Consider the following 23,988-nt stretch of genomic DNA (forward strand, 5'->3'; position numbering starts at 1 on the left):
GGGGTGGTGGTTGGGGGAGAGAGAGAGAGAGGAACCAGAGAACCACGTAGCCTACTGAGCATGCCCAGGCCCCTGCTAGACCCACGGAAAGCTGTGTGGAGATTCCACTTCTCCGGGGTTTGGTCGTGATTGGGTGAGGGTATCTGAGAGTGTTCCAGGGCCAAAAGGAAGGGGCCAAGGAGTCGGTGATTAAGATGAGCTCTGGCTTTACTTGCGCACTTAGATCTCCTGCTTGGAACCCTTGAAAAGCTACAGCTCTTCGCGGAATGCAGGGACAGGCAAGATTCACACAGTCGCTGGCATTCCCCCAGATCCACCGTCCCTGCCCCACCCCTTACTGTGGCCCTGGGCTGAGTGATCACTTCAGATTTTCACGATCTGCCTAAGCTGTGCCGAAAAGATGTGAAAGGGACCCAGCTGTGCTCTTCCCTGGGCATGGGCACCCTGAGCTGAACCAACTTCTGTAGCTGTTTAACTCTTCCCTCTGTCACCTTCTTTTTGGTAAAGCCTGGAGGAAGTGAAACTTGATGCAAGGCTCTAACCATATCACTGGGCATGCTTAGTAGGCATTGCTGAGTTTGATAACAAAGGAGTTAAATCTAAGGGAGCTTGCAGAATAGGTGGTAGAGAGGTCTGAAGCTAAATTATAGTTTGAGTCCTATGGACATTTAAATTCCTAACCCTATTACATTCCTAGCCTGGGTTAGTTTTAGAGCAGAAAAAGCAGACATATTTATCTCAACATCACAAAACTAATAGCTTCAGCCTCAAATGCTATAAGGTAGGACTATCTTCTGCCTCTAGGCCCTATAAAGCAAAATTGTAAAAACTAGACAAATTCAGGAGTACTGAAATAATAATATACATTCCAAATGCAATATTCATTTCCTGCCAAAGAAACCAGAACTCATTCCTTTCGATAAACCTATTTCTACTTTCATTACTTTTGTAAAAGAGTCTAAATAACTTGGAGACGGGAACAAGTTTTATTATTTTTATTGGCTTCAGAAAGACACTGTGGTCAAGTAATTAAACGTGTGGGAACTAGAATCAGGTTGTCTGGGCTTGAGTTTCATCTCTGCCATTTATCAGCTATGACCTTGGGTAAGATGCTTAACCTTACAATGCCTCAGTCACCTCATCTGTTAAATTGGATATATTAGTAGCTCCCAATTCATCTGTTTGTTGTTGTGGAGATTAAATTAATAAACAGACATAAATTATTTTAGAATTGAGTGAATACTAGTTTTTTTCTATTAATTCCAAGCCCATTCTGTTCTGTTTGACCCAATGGAAGTCACTTCTCTGAAATCCAGATTCCCTGACTGTGAAGTAGGGGTACTGGTGAGTACCAACTTATTCTACAGGATTACTTTGGGGATGTAATGAAATAATGACCATTAACGTTTTAAAAAACAAAAATGAAATTTTAAATAATGTAAAGCTAAGTCCCAGAAAAATACCTTATCTAAGGCTAACCAGTCATTACGTGAATTTGGATCACAAGAATACTTAATTCAGGGCCTTTTTAAAATTTTTCCTACCATTTGCCAACAGGTTCTAGAGCAAATCGCATATAAGGTATGCCCACACGTGTCTATTATAGAGGTAACGCTTACTGAAAAGTAGAAGGAACAGTGAATTTTTAAGAATTGAATCTAGAAATGTTCCATGATGCCCTTAATATCTGTGTGTACATTCATCAGTGAATCTTATGGTGATAGCAGAAGATTTCTAGAGGCTCTCTTAAGAGTCAAACCCTGTTTTTTTTTGTTTTTTGCGGTACGCGGGCCTCTCACTGTTGTGGTCTCTCCCGTTGCGGAGCACAGGCTCCGGACGAGCCAGCTCAGCAGCCATGGCTCACGGCCCAGCCGCTCCGCGGCATGTGGGATCTTCCCGGACCGGAGCACGAACCCGTGTCCCCTGCATCGGCAGGCGGACGCTCAACCACTGCACCACCAGGGAAGCCCTCAAACCCTGCCTTTTACCTGGACTCTTAAAACGCATTGATTGCTACCAGTGTATATGACCTGATTAATTATTTCGTTTCTTTAATTTTATGTTTGTGAATTTGGATCTTATCTTCAGTTGGGCCACAACGTTTCCACTGGATCATGGTTTTCCTTGGGGTGTCTTCTGTGGGTTTCTAATTCAAAGACATGTTACAATTCTTATTCTTCATGCATAAGTTTTAAAACAAAAAGTCCTCCGTGCCCACCCCTTACACACACACACACACACACACACACACACACACACACATCTAAACTGAGGGACTAGATTATATGTTGCAGTAATCCCCTTTGCAGTTATCAGGTTTAAAGTAACTACTGTATCTAGTCTAAGAAACATGGACAGATATAGATCTCTTTATTTCAGTAAATATGCAGAGGGAAAACTATCAATATGTGTTTAGAATGGAAAAAATATCACAACATAATTTAGTGATAAAAGCTCTTTATTTTTTTTTTTTTGTTTGTTTCTGCGGTACACAGGCCTCTCACTGTTGTGGCCTCTCCCGTTGTGGAGCACAGGCTCCGGACTTGCAGGCTCAACGGCCATGGCTCACGAGCCTAGCCGCTCCGCGGCATGTGGGATCTTCCCGGACCAGGGCACGAACCCGTGTCCCCTGCATTGGCAGGCGGACTCTCAACCACTGCACCACCAGGGAAGCCCAAAAGCTCTTTATTTTAAAGTATGACTTGCTGTGCTGTTTCTAAACATAAATTGTTTCAACTCTCTGAGCACTAGTTTCCTCATCAGTAAAATGATAAGGGCACCTCACTTTATAAGATCTGGTGAGGATAATGCCAATATCTAATTTTGAGTGTCTGCTCCATGTGAAACAGTGCTCCAGTGCTTTACTTACATTAACTTAGTTTATCCCTCACAGGAACCCTACAAAATAGAGTCTAGGATTTCACTCATTTTACCAATGAGAAAAGTGAAGCACAGAGAGGTTAACCAAGACAGTCAAGGTCACACCTAGCAATATAAGAGCAAGGAAGGATTCAGACTCAAGACTGTGATCTTAAACACCTGCTACACTGCCTCTCATCAAATGATCAAATATGCCTAGCACACTTCTTGGCACAATGCAGATGCTAATAAATGTTAATTCCCCTTTTAAGAGTTTCATCAAGAGGAATTCAGGAAACTAAACAGTCAACTTTGGAATGTGGTAATGTCTTTCCCTAATGACAAATACTATATGAGATATCTTAATGAAAATCGGTGAGGTGTTCTTAATATTACTATCATTATTTTTTTTTGTGGGTAAGATGTGAAAGGATTCCTAGTGATATGAATTTGAGGCAATTTAACACTTGTCAGAAGAATCTAGTATTTTTTTTTTTTTTTTTAGGAAGTGGAAACTAGGATTAATTCCTCTGCAATGGACCTTAGGGCATCTACCAATTTTAGGCTACAGTAGCGTGTGAAGAATTATAACTCCTGTCCCTTGCTACTACTCAGAACAAATGAGATAATTGTGAAATCAAGGTGTTTATGATTATGTCTGATTGGGAGAATTTCTGACAACCCAAATATGGAAACATAAATAATATCTCATGCCATAAACTGGTTAACTTTTTGCAACAATGAAAATGGAAATGCATGATCATCATAAACAAATATATTTCCATAGGGTATTAAATATTAATGAGCATTCTTACTTGGAAACTTGCTCTACACTAAAAATAAATGAAACTAAGTGATAAGATTTTTTTGACTGAGAAATGAATACAGAGACACTCTGTTTATTGCTGCAATCATAGCTTGTGCTTTAACATTAGGAGATCAGTGTAAACACCTACTTTCTCAATTAACATTAGGCAAAGTGGAGGCTTTGAGATACCCATGAATTCCAAGACTGATATCAATTTGGAAGGGAGTTTTAACTTTACAGATATGTGATTGAGAAGAAATGCATGGTAATAATGAAGGAATATATGAGTTGATATGTATTAAATACTTTTCCACTAAAAATGGTAGATAATTTAAAAGAGCAAGAAGATTTATCATTTTGAGGGATTTTCTATTTGCTGTGATTCAAGTGATCAAAATGAGCCATTTCTTCTACTGAAATATGGTATCACTAGGGAGAGGTTAGATTACATGATATTCTCAACTAAATTTCAGATTAATAGTGAATTCCTCTAACCAATTACAGTATCACTGTTGCATAACTGGAATGTTATTGTTTAGTTTACAACTTATTTATTTTAATAATATATACAATCCTTGTAACTTGGTTTGTGGTTAAATGTCTCTAGCTGGTTTCCTTTGTATGAACGGATATGAGTTTCTCATGAACAAAAGTTGATGAATAGTTCTTGAACATGCTGCTATGTAAACCTCATTTTCAACACAGCAACTAGAGGAATTTTTAAATGCAAGGAAATGCAATAAGTCTGGGTCTTTGGACTCAGCGATAGACTGGAACAAACATACTGGAACTTTCATGTAGAAAAACCCCAATAATTTCTCATGAAGTTTACTAAGTTACTTTCAGGAGAAATAAGCAAACTCAGCATGTTAAATACTTTTGTACTACTTGAAAAAATCTTTGGCATAGTAAAATTAGGCTACTTTCACATGAGTATATAATTTTTCAGTAATCAGAAGACAGACTGTGAATTTTTTAATGCTACAAATTATTTGAATAATGATAATTATTAAGGTATCAAGCTACAGTAGAGAAAGCACATGGATAGGTACTTGAGAATAGTAGTTAAGTTCTAATCAGTGCACCTGCTAGAGAGGTTTCAATGTGGGACCACTGCAGTGTGTTTGATGAGCAGTGTTCTTAAATCTAGGGCACCACTAACACCTGTGTATGTTCTGTCATGCCTACCCCCAAACTTCCTTCACCCCACAATAATGAAAAATCTCTCTGGAGAAGAATAGCAGCTACTAAACTAAGTTTGTGAGAAGCCCCTGCCTGGGGTGTTATTTCACTCACTGATTAGTTACATATTTGAGCCTGTCTTTGTTATCCCCTGTAAGAACTTAGTTCTCCTCCTGTCACCGAACTTTGTCTCTTTATTGCCCCTGCACCTACCCCCACCCCCACTTACAGTCAATCCCTTCCATTCCCAGCTGCTAGACTTCAGGAAAGGAATTTTCTCATTCATCAGAATCTAGCTTTATGCATATTTTCATTGGGTCCCTGCATCCAATTTGTTTAATTTAACCAATCCAGTTTAATTTCCCTTACTGTGGCTTTTGAGGGAAGAGCAAGAGTTGTGCTGGAGTTATAGATGCCAGTGAGATTCAAGCCTTATTGTGCCTTTGCTTCATTTCAGCTTATTTCTGCCCCCGGAAATCTGTGGAATCAATTCTTTGTGCTGGCATATTGAAATATTTTGTAGTTAGCTTTTAAGGCACATCCTGTGTGAATTGTTTGTTTGTTGTTCGTTTGTTTCCCATCCTATCACAAACTACTGCCCCTCCCCCCATTTCTATATATAGTTTTTTGTTTAGACTTTTGAAGCTACTTGTGAAGCAGAATTAACAAGAGTTTTATTTTTATAAGAGCTTTTCTCCTGTTGAAAGAAAAACAACAGTAAAATGGAGATGAACTAAAGCCTAAATTATTTGCACTTGATCTGGACAACCCATTGAATGAGACTATAGTACCATACTAGGCAATTAAATTTTCTGTAAATCAAGGAGAGCAGACGGAAATGACTAAGCAAGTCCAGCGTGTGACATACATGAGTGAGGTAAACGGAAGTGGGGAAACAATGAGAATGGGTTGGCACTGTGGCCAAATAAAAATTGCATACTTTTCCAAAAAGGGCATCTACCCCCCAGCCCTAGCAGATTGTGGACAGGTGGATCCAATGTTGCCAGGTCATATGATTTTTCAGAAGCACCTGGAAATCTGGAATTTTATATAAAAGCTATTGATTTATAAAATCATATATCATTAAAAAATAATGATAACCTCCACAACAACAAAACTGTACAGGACAAAACAGACTTCTTCGCTGCTTGGAAATGGCACATGGGCTGCCAATTTATCACATTTATGTTCACACATACACATGCAAACTCACACTTATGCATTATTTTTGTCTGAGTTCAATATTTCAAAAGATGTGTTTATATGTTCTATATCCAGCTAAGAATATAAAGTGAACAAATAGATATAATCAAGATTAAAGTTTTAACTATTGGAATCAGGAAGATGATTTTCTAAGTAGCTTGGTATATGGGAAGAAACACTGGATTCTGAGTTACATATGTTTCCTAGTTCTAGCTTTGTTATTAGCTTTGTTTAATGTCCTAAGCAAATCTCTTAGCTTCTCTAGTTTAATGCCTGCTTGATATGTTGTGGGTTGAATTGCATCCCCCAAAACGATATGTTGAAGTTCTCACCCCAGTATCTGTGAATGTGACCTTATCTGGAAATAAGGTCTTTGTAGATGTAATCAAGTTAAGATGAAGTCATACTGGATTAGGGTGGGCCTAAATCCAAAGATTAGTGCCCTTATAAGGAGAGAAAGATTTGAAGATGGAGGAAATACAAGGAATAGAGCCATACAGACAAAGAAATCACAGTGATGCAGCTATGAGCCAAGGAACGCCAAAGAATGCCAACAACCACCAGAAGCTCTGAGAGAGGTATGGAATAGGATCTTTCTCAGAGTCTCAAGAAAGGACCAATGATGTTCACATTTTGATTTCAGATTTTTAGCCTCCTGAATTGTAAGAAAATAAGTTTGTGTTGTTTTAAACCATCTAGTTTGTGGTAATTTGTTATGATAGCCCTAGGAAACTAATACAGTATATACATAATAGAGAGGTTGGGAAAATATACGTATGGAGAAAACTAGTATAAGAGGCAGTATGCTAGATGATTTTACATATGTATTACTTTAACCCATATAACGACCTTGAGAAGTAGACATTCCTTCCTTCCTTCATTCATTCCCCTTTCTTGTTCTTTTCCTCTCTCACTTTCTCACTCTTGTTCCTGCTCTCACTTTCTCTCTCTCTCTCCCCCTTTCTCTGTCTGTCTGTCTTTCAACAAGATATGGCTTAGAGATTCTAATTAACTTGTGCCCAAACTCATAGACTGCTTCTGGATGGAATGACAACCAGATGTGTCTATGACTAAAACATACATTCTTGTTCACTGTACCCTTCTGTTACAGTACTTTTCAAAGACAGAAAGCTATAAAATATAATATAAAATTATTATTCTGGAGTTTTCTTTAATTTTTAAGAGATTGAAAAAAGGAAGAGAAAAAATACCACAACAGAGGAAGCAAGAATACCTCTCCCAAATGCATACATCTCAATACATTTTAGGTAAACACAGGTCTTGAATAGGCTATCAGGATAAGAAAAAGGAATACTGTAGTTTTCTAGTCATTTAATACCAGCAGTAATTTTAAATGAAACTTTTTTATTGTAGTATGGAGTAATACAATATAGAAAACCTAAGTCTAGAGCTTGATGAATTTCAAAAGAAAGTGAACACACCCATGTGATTTTCATCAAGATAAATAATAGAATATGACACTCATATTCCTTTCAGCCATTTCCTATCCCTTCCTCCACACATGTAACAACATCTGTATTTCTAACCCCCAGACTAATTTTGGCTATTTTCCAGTGTGTATCTATACTGTAATTCAACATATTCCCCTTTGTGTCAAATTATGCTTGTGAGATCCATTCACATTGATGCATGCAGTGGTAATTTGCTCATTTTTTAATGCTTTATGCCATTTTATAAATATATTAATATTTATCTATCCAATTGTTGATAAACATTTGGATTACTTTCAATATCTAACACTTACAAACAATATGTTATAAACATTCTTATAGTTATTTGGTGCAAATATATACACAATTCCATTGAGTCCACACCCAAGTTTGCATTGTTGGGTCATGAGTTACCGTTAGTAGTTGTTGCCAAAAAGATTTCCAAAGTTGTAATAATTTATACTCTGAAAAGCAGCATGTGAGAGTTTCTCACTTTCTGGCCAACAAATACTTATCAATCGTCTTAATTTTAGATATTTTAGTTGATATTACTGCTATCTCATTGTGGTTTTATTTTTTATTTTCCAGATGACTAATGATGCTGAGCACCTACTCATCAATTTATTGGACATTAGGATATCCTCTTGGAAAGTAGCCTATTCAAGTATTTTGCCCATTTTTCTATTTGATTACCTGTTTTTAAATTTAATTGTAGGAATTTATATATATTCTGCATATGATTTATTTTACATTTATGTATATTAAAATACCTTACTCTCTCAGGGTAAGCTTGACTTTGTGTCTATTTCATGTTTGTTTGTTTGTTTTTTTGATAAACAGGAAACTTAAACTTTTCAATATTTTCCATTTTGGTTGTTTCATGTGTCCTATTTAAGAAAAAAAAAATCTATGCTAAATCATTATGTTACCTTGTAGTAATGTACTTTATGCTTCAAAAAAATATGTCTTTCACATTTAGATCAACACTACATCAGGGTTTAATTTTTTTCTTGATAAGAATATCCAGTTAACTCAGAACTGTATATTGAAAAGACCATAATTTCTTCATTGTTCTGCAGTGTCATCTTTGTTAAAAATAAAAAATCAAGTGTTAATACATGTGAAGGTATATGTATGGACTATTTTGTTTTACTGGTCTCCTTGTTTATCTTTGTTGTCTCAATTAATGAACCTTTATAATGAAATATAATATCTAGTAGCTTTTAATTATTCAACATTATGCATAGTGCCCATTGCATTTTAATAGATATTTATCAGATTAAGTAAATTTGTTTCTAATCTCAGCCTACTAATATTGTTGAATTCCGTCAAAAGGTATTTAACATCTTTTGATACAGTCATGTAATTTTTCTTTTCTCTGTTAATGTAATTAACAACATTGGTTAATTTTCAAATGCTAACCACTTAAATTGCTGTTATATGCCCTGTTTGTTTGTCCTTATTACACTTTTATTAATTTTGTTTGGTAATACTTTATATAGGGTTTCTACAGCTAAATTCATGAAGAAGAATGGCCTGTAATTTGGGAACAAGGTAGGTAATGCTGTCCTTATAAAATAAAATGAGAAGTGTTCTCAGTTTTCCCTATTTTCTTGAAGGATTTATGTAATACTGGTATTGTTCTTCATTAAATGCTTGGTAGAATATTCACTAGTGAGGTCATTATATATTTATATATGATCCTTACAGATGCTCCATTTTCCCTGGTATTAGTAATTCTTATTCTTCTGTCTTTTTAACTTCATTACTCATCATAGGGAACTATCAACTTTAATCATCTTTCCTAAGAATCAATGTTTATTTTTATTTACTTTTTATTGTATATTTGTTTTCCATATAATTGACTTCTGCTTTTAAAAATTATTTTTCTCTTATTTTCTTTTTCTTTAATGCATTCATTTTCTAATTTCTGGCTAAATTCTTAAGATGGATACTCATAACCTTAATTGTCACTCTTTCTTCTTTTTTAATATCTTCTTTGAAGATTATACATTGTCTTCTTAACATGATTTTAGCTGCACCCCACAAGTCCTGATATGTGGGATTTTCATTATGATTCAGGTGAAAATATTTTTTTCATTTATAATCGAGATTTCTTTTTTGATCCATAGATACTTAGATGCTTAGTATGACAACTTTCAAACATTGGAGGCTTTTTTTCCTAATATTATGCATTCAGAATTCATGTTCTTTATGATATCAATCCTTTGAACTTTGTTGAAACTTACCTTAAGGTCTTGTATATATTAATTTTTTAGGCTTGAAAAGAATGTTTGCTCCAGAATTTTTGTGCATGAGTATTCTATGTCTGTTGGTTAAATCAAGTTTATTTACTGTGTAATTCATATATTATATATTCTTTATGTTCTGTAAATTTTTCTTTATGCATTTTGTTATAAATAAGCAAATATAATTTTTATATATTTTAATATATTTTGTCATATATGTATAATTTGTTGAATAGAAATATAATTGTTATATATCCTTAGTAGAGGAATGCTTTAATCAGTATGCTATATCCTCTAGTATTGCTGCTGGCCTTAAAGTTTATTTTGTCAGATATCAGTGTAGCTAACCCACTTTTCTTTGTATTAGTTTTTGTAAGGTATATATTTTTTATTTTCACTTTAACTTTTCTGTATGTTTATATTTAAAATGCTTCTCTATATATTACATTTGGTTGAGTTTTAAAACTCTATATGACAATCTTTGTTTTTACTTGGAGTTCTTTGTCTATTTATACTTAAAATAATTACTGATATAGTTGGATATATACTATCTTACTATTTATTTTGTAATTGTCCTACCTAGTCAATGTTTCCTTTTCCCCTCCTTTTTTGAATTATATTGGATTAGTCAATTACTTGTATTATTTAACTTTTTTCCTCTAGCAGCTTTTAGTGGTTTCCTCGGATTATAGTATGCATGCTTAACTAATCATAGTCTAAATTACTATGTCCAGGGCAATGTAAGGACATTTGAACTCTTTAACTCTCTTTCCCCTTTCTGGTTTTTGTGCTATTGTTGTCTTGTATTGCATTTCTATGTTATAATCCCTATGATACATTACTATTATTATTTTATAGGTCAATATTTATAATTATCCACATACTTAACTTTTCCATAGTTCTTCATTCCTTCCTGCATTTAGTTGTTTTCATTGGATTTATTTTTTTCTGTATGAGAAAGGTCCTTTGCTATTTAGTTGGGTCTACTGGTGGCAAAAATCTCAGATTTTGTTTCACGATATACTTATTTTGCTTTCCTTTTAAAAATAATATTTTAGTTTACAGAAAATTGTTTGGGAAATTATTCTTTCAGCAATTAAAAACCATCATTCCAATATATTTTGGCTTCAATAAATTATATTGAAATGTCAGTTATCATGTCATTTTGCTGATCCTTTAAGGTTATGTATCTTTTTAGCCCCCATGGTGATTTTTAAGATTTTTTAATGTGGTATTGGGCAGTTTTACTATGATTTTCAAAGGTGTGGTTTTCTTTGTGTTTTTTCCTGCTTAGGGTCTTCTTGTATCTGTGACCTGATACCATTCATAAATTTGGGAGAATTCTTGGCCATTTTCTAATCACATATTGCTTAATTCCAGTTATTTCTCCCCTTTTTTGCTTGAACTGCAATTTTGTATATGTTAGATAATTTTACCACATTCTGTGTCTCGAGTAATTTTTCTTTTTGTTCCCATTTTTTTTATGGTGAAATATACATAATATAAAATTTACCATCTTAGCCATTTTTTCTTTTTTTTGCAGTGCACGGGCCTCTCACTGTTGTGGCCTCTTCTGTTGCGGAGCACAGGCTCTGGACGCGCAGGCTCAGTGGCCATGGCTCACGGGCCTAACCACTCCACGGCACGTGGGATCTTCCCAGACCGGGGCATGAACCCGTGTCCCCTGCATCGGCAGGCGGACTCTCAACTACTGCGCCACCAGGGAAGCCCCATCTTAGCCATTTTTAAGAGTACAGTTCAGTGGCATTAATAAACACATTCACAACATTGTACAACCATCAACCCCGTCCATCTCCAGAACTTTTTTCATCTTCCCAAACTGAAACTCTGCACCCATTAAACAACTCCCCCGTCACCACTCCTCCCCCAGGCCCTGGCACCCACCATTCTGCTTTCTGTCTCTATGGGTTTGGCTTCTCTAGGAACTGCATGTGAGTGGGATCATACAGTATGTGTCTGTATGTGATGGGCTTATTTCACTCAGCACAGTATCCTCAAGGTTCCTCCATGTTGTAGCAGGTGTCAGAATTTCCTTCTTTTTTAAGGCTGAATAATGTTCTGTTGTGTTTATATAACACTTTTTATTTATCTATTCATCTGTCAATGGACACTTGGGTTACCTACACATTTTAGCCATTGGGAATAATGCTGCTACGAACATGGGTGTACAAATCTCTCTTCAAGACCCTGGTTTCAATTCCTTTGGGTATATACCAAGAAGCAGATTGCTGAGTCATATGATAATTCTTGAGGCATACCATACCATTTTCCATAGTGGTTCCCAGCAATGCAAGAGTTCCAGTTTCTCTACATTCTTGTCAACACTACTGTTTTCTGTTTTTGTTTTCTTGTTTTTGTTTTTGTTTCATAATAGCCATCCTAGTGACCATGAAGTAGTATCTCATCACAGTTTTGATTTTTGTTTCCCTAATGATTAGTGATGTTCAACATCTTTTCATGTGCTTATTGGCCATCTGTATGTTGTCTTTGGAGAAATGTCTAATTAAGTCCTTGCCCATTTTTTAATTGAGTTGTTTGTTTTGTTGTTGAGTTGTAAGATTTCTCTCTATTTACTGGATATCGATGCCTTATCAGATATATGACTTGCAATAATTTTCTTCCATCAAGTAGTTTTTCTTTCTCCATTTTATATTATTTTCTATGCTTTAGTCTTGATATTTTTTGTTGGCTTAATATTTAGTTTACTAATTTTTTCTTCTGCTTCTAACCTAACCTCATTTAGGTTTTTTTGTTTTTACTTAAGTGGTTTTATTTTTCTAGTTATAGAATTTCTATTTGATTATTTTTAGATTCTACTTTTTGGTGAAATTTTTCATCATATTATCTATTTTCTTAACATATTAATCACAATTATTTCAAATTCTGGATCTGATAACACCAATATCTGAATCACTTATTTTACTTTTTTGTCTCCTTTTTTAAAACTCTTTCTTTTTTTCTTTAACAGTCATTTGGGGTTTTATTAGGTCAAATGCCTGGTAATTGTTTGTTTGTGGTTTTTTTTGGAATACAACATTTTAAAAAAGTTTCTTAGCTTTTCACCTAAGGTAAATTTAATGAAAGTAATAGCACAGCAGACTGCCAAAATACACTTATCTTCTATTAGATAGCATTGCCCATCAACTCTCGGTGGCCTCAGTTGCTCTTTAAGGCTTGTAAACATTTTTTAAAGCTTTTTCTAGTTGTTCTTGGTTGGCACATTAGTCTATAAAAAACATTCTATCTTCGATAAAAGTGGAACCTCAGAGAGTGTCCATTCTCTGTATTATTAAAGAAAAGCCATGGCATGTCAAGGGAGGGATTTGTCAACTACGCTTTTGGAAACATGTAAGGACATGTCTGTATTCATACCAAGGCTTCATTCTTCATCCAGTAGGTACAGAGGGTAGAATGTTTTTCCTCATAGAACAGATAGCTTTATGCAGAATTTTTACTTCTAACAGCAAATTAATCCCATGTGCAAACAGACATGCTTTTCATTATGTTTGAAATTTTTCAAACATTTAAAAAGGATGCAAATGAGGCATAGTTGTCCAATGTGTAAATTATTAATGCATGCCTAGGTACATAGAACTATTTCCTCTAAAGTATAATTCATGAATGCATTTGACTTCCACATCAAAACAGAATTATTATATGACATTATCATGGTTATCATCACTGGGCTTTATTCAAAAAACACTCATCATCAGTTGAGTAAGAGTGAGCATACATTTTTCCATTTTCCATTGCTTTATTCCTCAAAGTAATGTAGGAAATTCTAACAATAAAAAGCTAAATGCCTTTGAAAATATTTTCTCCAAGGTTGATAGAGTCTAGAATAACTATGTCCAGAGTTACGGGCAGGATATTTTGAAATTTGCCATTTGTTGGTAATTTTTTGCAAAGCAATTGAGGCAAATAGCATTTTCTTCCTGAGGACAGTCATTACATCTAGCTTGTTTGCCTCTCCTCAGGATCTCACAGTGTCTGCCATATGGTAGGTACACAGGCAATATTTTTTTTTTTTTAATAAATGGATAAAAAGAAGAATGACTAGAGAATCCTTAAATAAAATATTATTAGTTAAGTTTGGGATAAAATATAAGTGAAAATATGACATAAATAGTAGTCTTAATTTTCCCTTTATAAATTACAAAAAAGGCTTGAGGCAAAGAAAACAATTTCATACCCTTAAATATTATAAAAAGTTGCTAGAACTTTATTTTCCTGAAATGAACTAGGTTTTTGGCATAAAATATTTACTTTCTTAAATTAAGAAAAACTATATATGACAGATATAATTTTTTCATAGAAATTTATGAAAAAAGTATTTTCTACAGTAACAATGGAACCAGCAAAATTCTCAAGAATTTACTGTAATACTCTTTTCTCAATTTTTTTGAAAAAGCGTTTCAAACTATAGAATTATGAAGCTTGAAATGACCTAAGTAGTCTTCCTGCTCATTTCTCCTCCACTGTATAGGACAATAGCATAAACACTTTCTTAAAGTATCAATTTCAATTTTTAATGTCTCTGAAAATTTTACCATATAAAATGGATGCAATTAAGGGCTTTATAATCCTTATAATGCAAAAAAAAAAGAAATTTCCTTTAGGTCCTAACCGAAAAACTTTCCTACTGACATTAAGATATGAATATATTTTTCTAAGGTGACTACTATTAAAATGCTTTGTATGTAGGCAAAATAATCTCATTATAGAAAAATCAAACAATGCACTTTTTATAGGAAGATAAAAGCACTCAGATTGTATTTCTAGTGATAATCTCTATCAACATATTGGTGAACCTCTCCACTGCAAATTGTACTCACCTACAAACTTGCTCTTTTTCTTTTAGAGGCTTTTAAGAAATTTTCACCAACATATTGCACTGTCATCACAATGACTACGTCCTCAATTAACAAAACCCTGGCTCCTTTAACTGTGCTCAGAAGGCTAACTTTATGTTTTAGACTTCGTATTACTTTTTAGTCTGCAATTCTATGCCATGTTTGAACAATTAACAATTTTCAAAAGATCCCTGCCATGTGCAGGTTTTAAACAAGCTGTTTTAGTTTAATGAAGACAATAGTGAAACTTTGCAATAGTAAAAGAGCCAGTATGACAAAATCTGCTTCTGTGAGTATATTGTCACAACAAGTACTTAGTAGGCAATCAAATACTTGGCTTGGGTTTCTTCTTCTTGGTCATGGGGCTTCAAGAATATTTTCTTTAGAGAAAGTCTTCCATCCAAAATACAATAATAACAGCAAATAGAACCTCTGAAGACATTATTAGTTGTTGAGGAGAACTATAATTTAATCAACTCAGTATTTTATTTTTTTTTACTTTATACTCAAACCTGGATACAGGCACTCTAGTTTAGCATGTTCCTCCCCCTTAATATATCCTCCTCCCCCCCTTATTTCATTTTTTAGTACATTAGTTAATTTTAAAAATTATTGACCTAGCCATATGTTTTAAGCCACTCTCACTTCAATCTCAGTCTAGGAAAACATAAGTTCATTTCACTTCATTACATAGTAGATCTAACTAAATTTGGGGAGCATGGTTGGTCTTAGCTCCAGGCAGAAACATATTTACCCAGGAGATGCAATTGGAGGGAAACAACCCATCGTGCTTGGATGTTAACATGCTTTTAAATAACTGGGGCAATTGCATTCTGCACAGTGCATAGAACCGGAGCTGTAACTAGGGTGAGGCGTTTGCCTCTGGTCCAAAAATTAAGGAGGTGCTGAAAAACTCAGTAATCAAAATAAACAATATTTTAATGCACTATTTAAAAAGATAAAATTAATGCAAAATTATCCATGATGAACAAAAAATAAAAATTTAAATAAAGGAGTACTACTTATTTTACTTGTTTTAAGTATTACTTATTTTACTTCAGGATTTAATATGGCTTGGCAGAGCTCTGTATTCTGCTTTTTTTTTTTTTTTTTTTTTTTTGCGGTACGCAGGCCTCTCACTGTTGTGACCTCTCCCGTTGCGGAGCACAAGCTCCAGACGCGCAGGCTCAGTGGCCATGGCTCACGGGCCCAGCCGCTGCGCGGCATGTGGGATCTTCCCGGACCGGGGCACGAACCCGTGTCCCATGCATCGGCAGGCGGACTCTCAACCACTGTGCCACCAGGGAAGCCCTGTATTCTGCTTTTATTATTTCTTTTCTTTTTTTTCTTAAATAGCCCCTTAATTTTTGCAACCAAAGCAAGAGCCTCATTCACCTTATTTTAACCCAGGCCCTGCAGTGGAGGCTCTCCTTTGTCACTACTGAAAGAAGTAAAAGTTTCAGAAAATACAAAGGAAAATTCAAGCTACATAATATTTTTTCCTTTCTGTTGTAAGGAGAGAATTTGATAACATCATTATGCCTATGCATCCCAAAGTGGACATTATTTACTTACAGATATTCATGATCATCCTGGTACCCCCTTTCAACAAGATCCTTATTTAATATGTATAAGGTGGGGAGTCTAGGAATCGGAACCTTATAGTAAATATCAAGTGATTCTCTTGAAGATTTTCTGGAGATTGCTTCTACTGTTTTCTTTTCCTGGCCAGACTCTAACAGCCATCCACTGTTGCTTTTATCTCTCCTAGCAGAGGAAAGTGTTCTTAATAGTAGCTATGTGGTAAAAAACAAAAAAAAAAAACAAAAAAACCCACCAGAGACTGTGCCTGGTTATATTCAAAACAATGCCAAAAATGTTTTTAAAAGGCTGGGCATGGGCTTCCCTGGTGGCGCAGTGGTTGGGAGTCTGCCTGCCGATGCAGGGGACACGGGTTCGTGCCCCGGTCCGGGAAGATCCCACATGTCGCGGAGCAGCTGGGCCCGGGAGCCATGGCCGCTGAGCCTGCGCATCTGGAGCCTGTGCTCCGCAACGGGAGAGGCCACAACAGTGAGAGGCCCACGTACCGCAAAATAAAAAAAAATAAAAAAAAAAAAATAAAAAAAAAGGCTGGGCATTTTTATGTCTTTTTAAGTTTTCATGGGGCTTTCACAGCTATGTGACTTTTACTGAGTTGTACAATTTGTAAATTTAAATTAGCATACATTTGGTGTGCTGAAAATGACAATAACTGGTGAATGCTATGCTTAGTTAATTTGGAATTTAATTTTATTTACTGTGTGGGAAATTTACCATTTCAACTATTTTGCCATTAAAAATTAATACATGAATAAGACTATATTGCATAATGTAGATCTATATGTTTATAAATTCATCTAAATTCTTACAATGAGAACATTAATATTTTCTTATAATCTCTTGAAGAGTAAATGTAGGTTTTCTAACTTCTACGTCTTTTCATATTGTATCAGCTTATTAGTGTTTATGATAATCACGTTCTAGGAACTACACATATTGAAATCACCTGGGCTGTTCACTACAATACAGATTCCTGGGCTTGCTCCAATATCTCATGATTTGGAATTTTCTAAAAGCAAATCCCAGGAATCTAAATTTTTAATCTTCATCCCCATATAACTCTGATGTATCTTAAACCTTGATTGGGTGTTAATCCTTCTGTAGCACTCGGCATATACACTTTATGTGTTTTTGGCATAGTAATTTGGTGGGATGATCTAGTTTTCCAAGGAGCTCTGCCCACTTCCCAACTGGCCCAAATGGAGAGGAACATATGACTGCTCTTCCCCACTTCATAAATAGCAAAATAATGGAACAGCATAATTAATAACAAGAGTTGAGGCTGAACAAAAACTGTAATTTAGATTTCTCTCTGATGCTTTTCCTGGGGAGGTTATAACTTATATCTTTATAGACATAAGTGTCCTATATGGGCATGAGGGCTGACATTCAGAGACAGACCAATAGTCCATTTGGCTGTATATACAACACTCTTACTCTAGAAATGAACTAACAGGAGGCACAGGAAGGACACGTTCTTAATTTTCATAGTACTGGAACCAATTACTCTACTGATTACTTTCCTAAAACTAACAGTATTTAAATTTCAGCCAACTTCACCAAAACAAAACAACAAATTCCATGAGTATACTGTCATCTATGGACAACGTAAAGGAGCACTTCCATTCATGTACCTATTTAGAGGCTTTATATCATCCCTCCTTCCTTCCATGTCTTTGTCTCTTTGTATCCCCCACCCCAATCTATCTCCCTAAACTTTATGTCTTCAGTCCCCATCTGTTTCAAATTGAAGAGTTATGTTTTCTAGTTGACTTCACATACAATTCAACATATTTAAGACATTTTCTAATGCCAAAGCTTCACATTGACCTCAGTTAAAAAGCATAATCAAAGTCAATAAATACCATTATTTCAAAGTCATGTATCCAAGAACTAATGTCTTTCCCCATGAAATTTAAATCTAGAGAAATCAGTTAAATATTACACCCACACAGACATCCCATTTGCAAATCAGTCTCTGTAGTTAAAGCAACGAGATTTACTGATAAATATTTCTTAATAGCAGTCCTCGCACATTTTTGTTTAGAGTCACATTGTCTATGCACTATTAAAATTCTTATTAGGTTACTCCCTTACAGAGGCTTAACAACATAAAGGCAATAAGAGGATAGCTCTAGCATACAGGAATCTTGTGGTACAAAAAAAAAAAAAAAATGATGTCATTTAATGCCAGACCTTCATGAATGCCAAAGTAATATACATGAAAGCATGAAAGCAGAAGAGAGTCACCATGTTCCCATCTTACTACCTTAATTTAAGTATTGGTGGCAATTCATTGACTCACATCAGCAAGAGTTTCTTTTTATGATGTGTACAATTGTTCATGATGACATGCGATCATAAGTTATTTATAAAGATGTTTGATCATCAGACACATAGGAAACATATTTAGTCTAACGCATGAATGTGATCACACGGGTGATTTTTTTTTGAATAACTGTTCAATCTCCTATTCCAGGAATTTTAGTTACTGCTCTAGATGAGAGATTAACTTCTGAATTTTACAAACTAGCACCCACTTTAGTTTTGTCATTAATCTCTGAAAGTCACTGATATTAGATGGCACTCTGAATAGTATTCAGAGGGGAGTGCAGTGACTCAGAAAATGTCCACTAGCCACTGCCACTCTGGTTCACTAGTCAGACAGCTTAAATGATAACTTGGGCTCTACACACACCCCAAAATGAGACTTGTTCTCTTTGTTTAAACCACACATAGTTTCAACAAATGCCCAGCATGACTTACTTTAAATAAAAAAGAAAATATTATTCAAATTCAGATAAATGCAAAAATACAATTCAAAATGTCCATGTTCCTTTACCCAACTTCCAACAATTATCAATTCATGGATGATCTTATTTGTCTGAGCAGTTTCTGTATTGTACTTTCTTATGCTCTGGGTTTTGCAAATTGCACCCCAAGGTTTAATGTAACATGTTTCTGCTTCCCCTGCACCTCATATAAATTAGAGGTGAGATCTAGAGACTTGATTAGATTGAAGTTAGAAAGTTTGGAAAATACTACTTTATAGGTGGCATTATGCATTTTACTCAAGAGATATACAATATCTGTTTGTCTTTCTTTGGGTAATGTTAGCAATTGATGAGCATTGCTTAAATCTATTAATCTATTAGGGGTTGTAAAATAGTGATATTCTAATTTATTCAATCATTATTAGTTTATTAACTGAAATACATGCATAAAGGGAAACTTTCTCTAATCAACTATTTGTTTACCCTGTGTTACAGCTCATATAGGAAAAGCTGGGCAAATGCCTGATTGTTTCCTTTATTTTTCTAAGTTTAAAATAATGAGTTGATTTCTTTCTATCATCCAAATGTCACCCATGTTTTATTTTTACTTGTTTGAATTTTGTTTGTGTTCAATATTTTTATGACTCATACATTCAAATATTTTAATGAATTTTGATCCATTGCTTTTATTCTGCTTATTGATGCTCAAATTTTGTCATCTTTGGCTAGTGGGAGTCTATTTAAATTGGTTCTCAACTACTCCCTGGCAACTCTGGTATTATTTGTTAGTTTCCTTGCTCCATAAGCTTTTCACATATATTTCTATCAGGCACTGATGATTATGTGCCAATACGTTATTTCATTACCAGTAGAGAATAGTGATATTCTAATTTTAGAGTATCCAAGAATGGCAATATTCTAATTTCATTGTTCTTTCTTCATTTATTAGTTTTAAAATACATTCTTCATCAACTCTTTGAATATCTTGATGCATAGTTTGCACTGGAAAGGCAGGATATGTATTTTTAAAATATCTTTTTATTTACTGATATTTCACATTATTAGTTGGTTCTCTAGAAAATGTCCCATAAGTGGCTGTGGGAGATTAAATTATTGACGTTAATTCTTCATCCCACCTGTGTGAGTTAATTTTAGTAGACGCAGAGTGTTCTTTCCCCTCTTGACTTTGGGGTCAGTCATGAGAAATTACTTTGGCTAATGGCAGCCAAACAGCAATAAGCAGCTTGATATGTGCTTGTGTGGTTAGGCTTGCTTTCTTGCCTTCCGTCTCTATCATGAGAAGAACATGTCTTGTCAGTCTGCTCCTGACCCAAGGAGGATGACAGAAATGTGGAGGAGATCTGGACCCCATCTGCTGCTTGGAGCCAAGCCCAGGCAAACCCAAACTAGAGCAGCTGACCTCCAGGAGCCCCACAGACATATGAACAAGAATCCATGAATTTTGCTTAAGCCACTGAGTTTTGGGTGGTTTATTTCACAAGACTATTGGTAATAGATGACTGATATAGTGACCAGTGAAGACTTTATATTATTGTGGACTGATGGATTTTAAGAGGTTTGCTATGTTTTAGTCCATTTGTTTTATTATTAGAATATTCTCCAAAGTCTCACTTTTATCCAGTAGATGTCTCTTCAAGTTGCTTCCTAAATCTATTTGATCTAACTTTAATAGTATTTGATAACTTTATTGCTTTCTGTTATAATCAGATCTTTCAGGCTCATTTGTACATTTTCTTCCCTGGACCTGTAGTCAGCCATTTCTCCAAGAAGCCTGTATCCTTTTAGTACAAAATGTTACTTAAAGCCAACAATCTTGGTGTTAGAGATGTTATTGGTGCTATGTGGATCAGTTCCTAAGCTGACTCGCTGGACAGAGGTAAAGTTTTGGGTTTTGTTTTTGTTTTTGTTTTTAAGGGAAAACATGCCATGAGTTATATGGCTATTTCCAGTTAAAATGTAAGAATTTAAGATTATGAGGTTTTACTTAATGTCTTTATAAATAAGCTCTTTTCTTACATATATAACATGATTTTAGAACAATACTGACATTATTACTGAAATATGATTGCTGAAAATTCCTTGAGATTTATTGTGTAGTTATTTTTGGGTTTTATGCTATATCTCTCCCTGGAAATTCATCATCAAATTACCATCTTTAACAGTCACTTATAATAACTTTTCACTATGTGATTAAGGCACCAACTGGATGCATTGCTCAGTTCATTTTTTCTTTGGTTCTTGGAAGCTGTTGTTTCACTTTAGCTTCTTCCTCTAATTATGTAAAGCATTTACATGGTTCTAAACAAATGTATAAAGTAAAGCATTTTCTGTGAAGTTTGGTTTCTGTCCCTGATTCCTTCAACCTATTTTCCCCTCTTAGGTAATTTATATTACTTTATTATTTTATTTTTGGGATTATTCATTTTCAAAACTATATAATTATATATCAGTACTCCGTTAAATAAATGGGCATGTATTATACACATTTTTCTTCATGACAATTTGTTGTTTACTTAATAATACATTTTGAAGGACTCTATAGAGCAGTATATAAATATATTCCCAATTTCTTTAACAGCCGCGTAGTACTCCAAAATGCAGATGAACCATAATTTACTCAGGAGTCCTCAACTGATGATGTCTGGGTCCTTTCCAGTCTTTTCTTTTTTTTTTAAGACCTATTATTTCAGCTTTATTGAGGTATAATTGACATAAAATTACAAGACATTTAAAATGTACATTGTGGTGATTTGATATATGGGTACCTTGTGAAAGGATTCCACCCATCTCGTTAATTAACACATCCATCACCTCACGTATTTATCCTTTTTGGGGGGGAGGTAAGCACATTTAAGTTCTACTCTTTCAGCAAATTTCAATTATACAATACAGTGTTATCACTACAGTCATCATGTTTTTCGTTAGATCCTCAGACCTTATTCATCTTATAACTGAAACTTTGTACCCTGTTACCAACCTCTCCTTTTTGCCCCCACCTCCACTTTTCTGCTCTGCTTCTAGCCTTTGTTATTATAATAGTGCTATGATAAATGGTCTCGTGCCATGATATTTTATGCCATTTCATTTTGGGAATGTAATCCTAGAAATCATTTTGCTGGTTCAAGGATAAATGCATAGCTAATTTTGGTTCATATTGCTGAATTCTGGCTGTAAACGCTGTACTGGTTTTGCATTTCACCTGATTTACCTACTATTGAATCATAGTAGTAGAGTTGGGAGCTGAGAATTACACATTTGAATAAGAGAAAAGTTCATGAAAATAAATGCACTACCATTTAGGTGGTATCTGTTTAACACTATTAAGATTTGAATCTTAAAAACTGAGGCTCTTACACATTTTATAGTAAATATGATACCTATTTAATCCACAAAGTAATGACACATTTCTTTCAATGGCTTTGCCTAAAAAATAAATGTGTTGTATATGTTGTCAGTGCTATTCCTATATTACCCAGCAAAGAATCAATTACATCCTCAAGCTTCTTGAATCACAGAAAAGATTCTATTCTCAACAGGAGTTAATGTGAGTTGAAATGTATCATATACTTAAATGTAAATATGAAAATATAAACCTTCTAGAATAAAATAAAGGAGAAAAATCTATGCAATCTTGGTTTAACAAAGATTTCCCAAAAAGCAAAAGGTACTATGCATAAAAGAAAAATTGACGAGTTGAACTTCGTTAAAATCAAAATCTTTGTCTCTTTGGAAGAGAACATTAAGAAAATAAAATTAAAAGCCACAGACTATAATAAACTGTAATATATTTGTCTACAAAGGGCTTGTATTCAGAATATGTAAGACATTTTTACAACTCAATGTTAAGAATACAATCAACCCAACTAAAACATGGGCAAAATTCTCCAATAGATTTTCACAAAAGAATACACATAAATGGCCAAAAAGCAAATGGAAATATCCTTATCATCATTAGTCATTGGAGAAATGACAATTAAACCAAATGAGATACTGAAACATCTCCATTATAAAGGCTACATTACTAAGTGTTGGAGAGGATGGGGAGCAACTGAAAATCTCATATATTTCTGGTGGGAGTGTAAAGTGGTACAATCACTTTGGAAAACTGACAACTTTTTATGTTTTAAAATACACTTACATTTGACTTAGAATTGCACGTGTAAGTATTTACCCAAGTATTTTTTTCATATTTAAATGAGGGTTTAATATCCTTAAGTATCTACCAAAAGTAGATTAAAATGCATGAATATCACATAAAATGAACTTTACTTCTCAGCATCACAAACATTTGGAATACAAAAAGTCCAGGGATAGATATTATAAGTAAGACAGGTATAAAACATTTTCTTAAAAAGAAAGTTTAAAAATTGATTTTCCCCCCAAGGTCCAAATAATTGTGGCCTAGGTAACCATCAGGGCAAAGGTTTCATATGTTCAATACCCAAGTATTTACTTACCTAAGTGTTCACAAAAATATATACATATACACATAGCAGCTTATTTATAGTAGCTATAAACTGGAATAAAGTGTTCGTAAGTGGGTGAATGGGTAAATACATTATATATTTATACAATGGAAAACTACTTAGCAATTAAAACGAATGGACTGCCAATATACACAACAATATGTCTGAATTTCATATACATTTTGCTAAGCAAAAGGAAACAGCTACAAAAGAGTAAGTACATTATGAATCCATTTCTTTGAAATTGTAGATAAGACAATCTAGACTTTAGTGGGAGGAAGGGGAGAAATACTTGTGTGGGGCTGGGATTGAAGGGACTGTGAAAATATTTTGAGGTGGAAGTGTTCTATACCTTGATTGTGATGGGTTTACATGAATGTATGCATTTGCAATACTTATTAAGCAATATTCTTAAAAGGGCACAGTTTGTTATACATAACTTATATTTCAATAAAGGTGATTAAAAACATTTTAATAAAATTGTTCTCTTTTATTTGAGGGA

The sequence above is a fragment of the Phocoena sinus genome, chromosome 13 (assembly GCF_008692025.1).
Source record: "Phocoena sinus isolate mPhoSin1 chromosome 13, mPhoSin1.pri, whole genome shotgun sequence".
NCBI lineage: Eukaryota > Metazoa > Chordata > Mammalia > Artiodactyla > Phocoenidae > Phocoena > Phocoena sinus.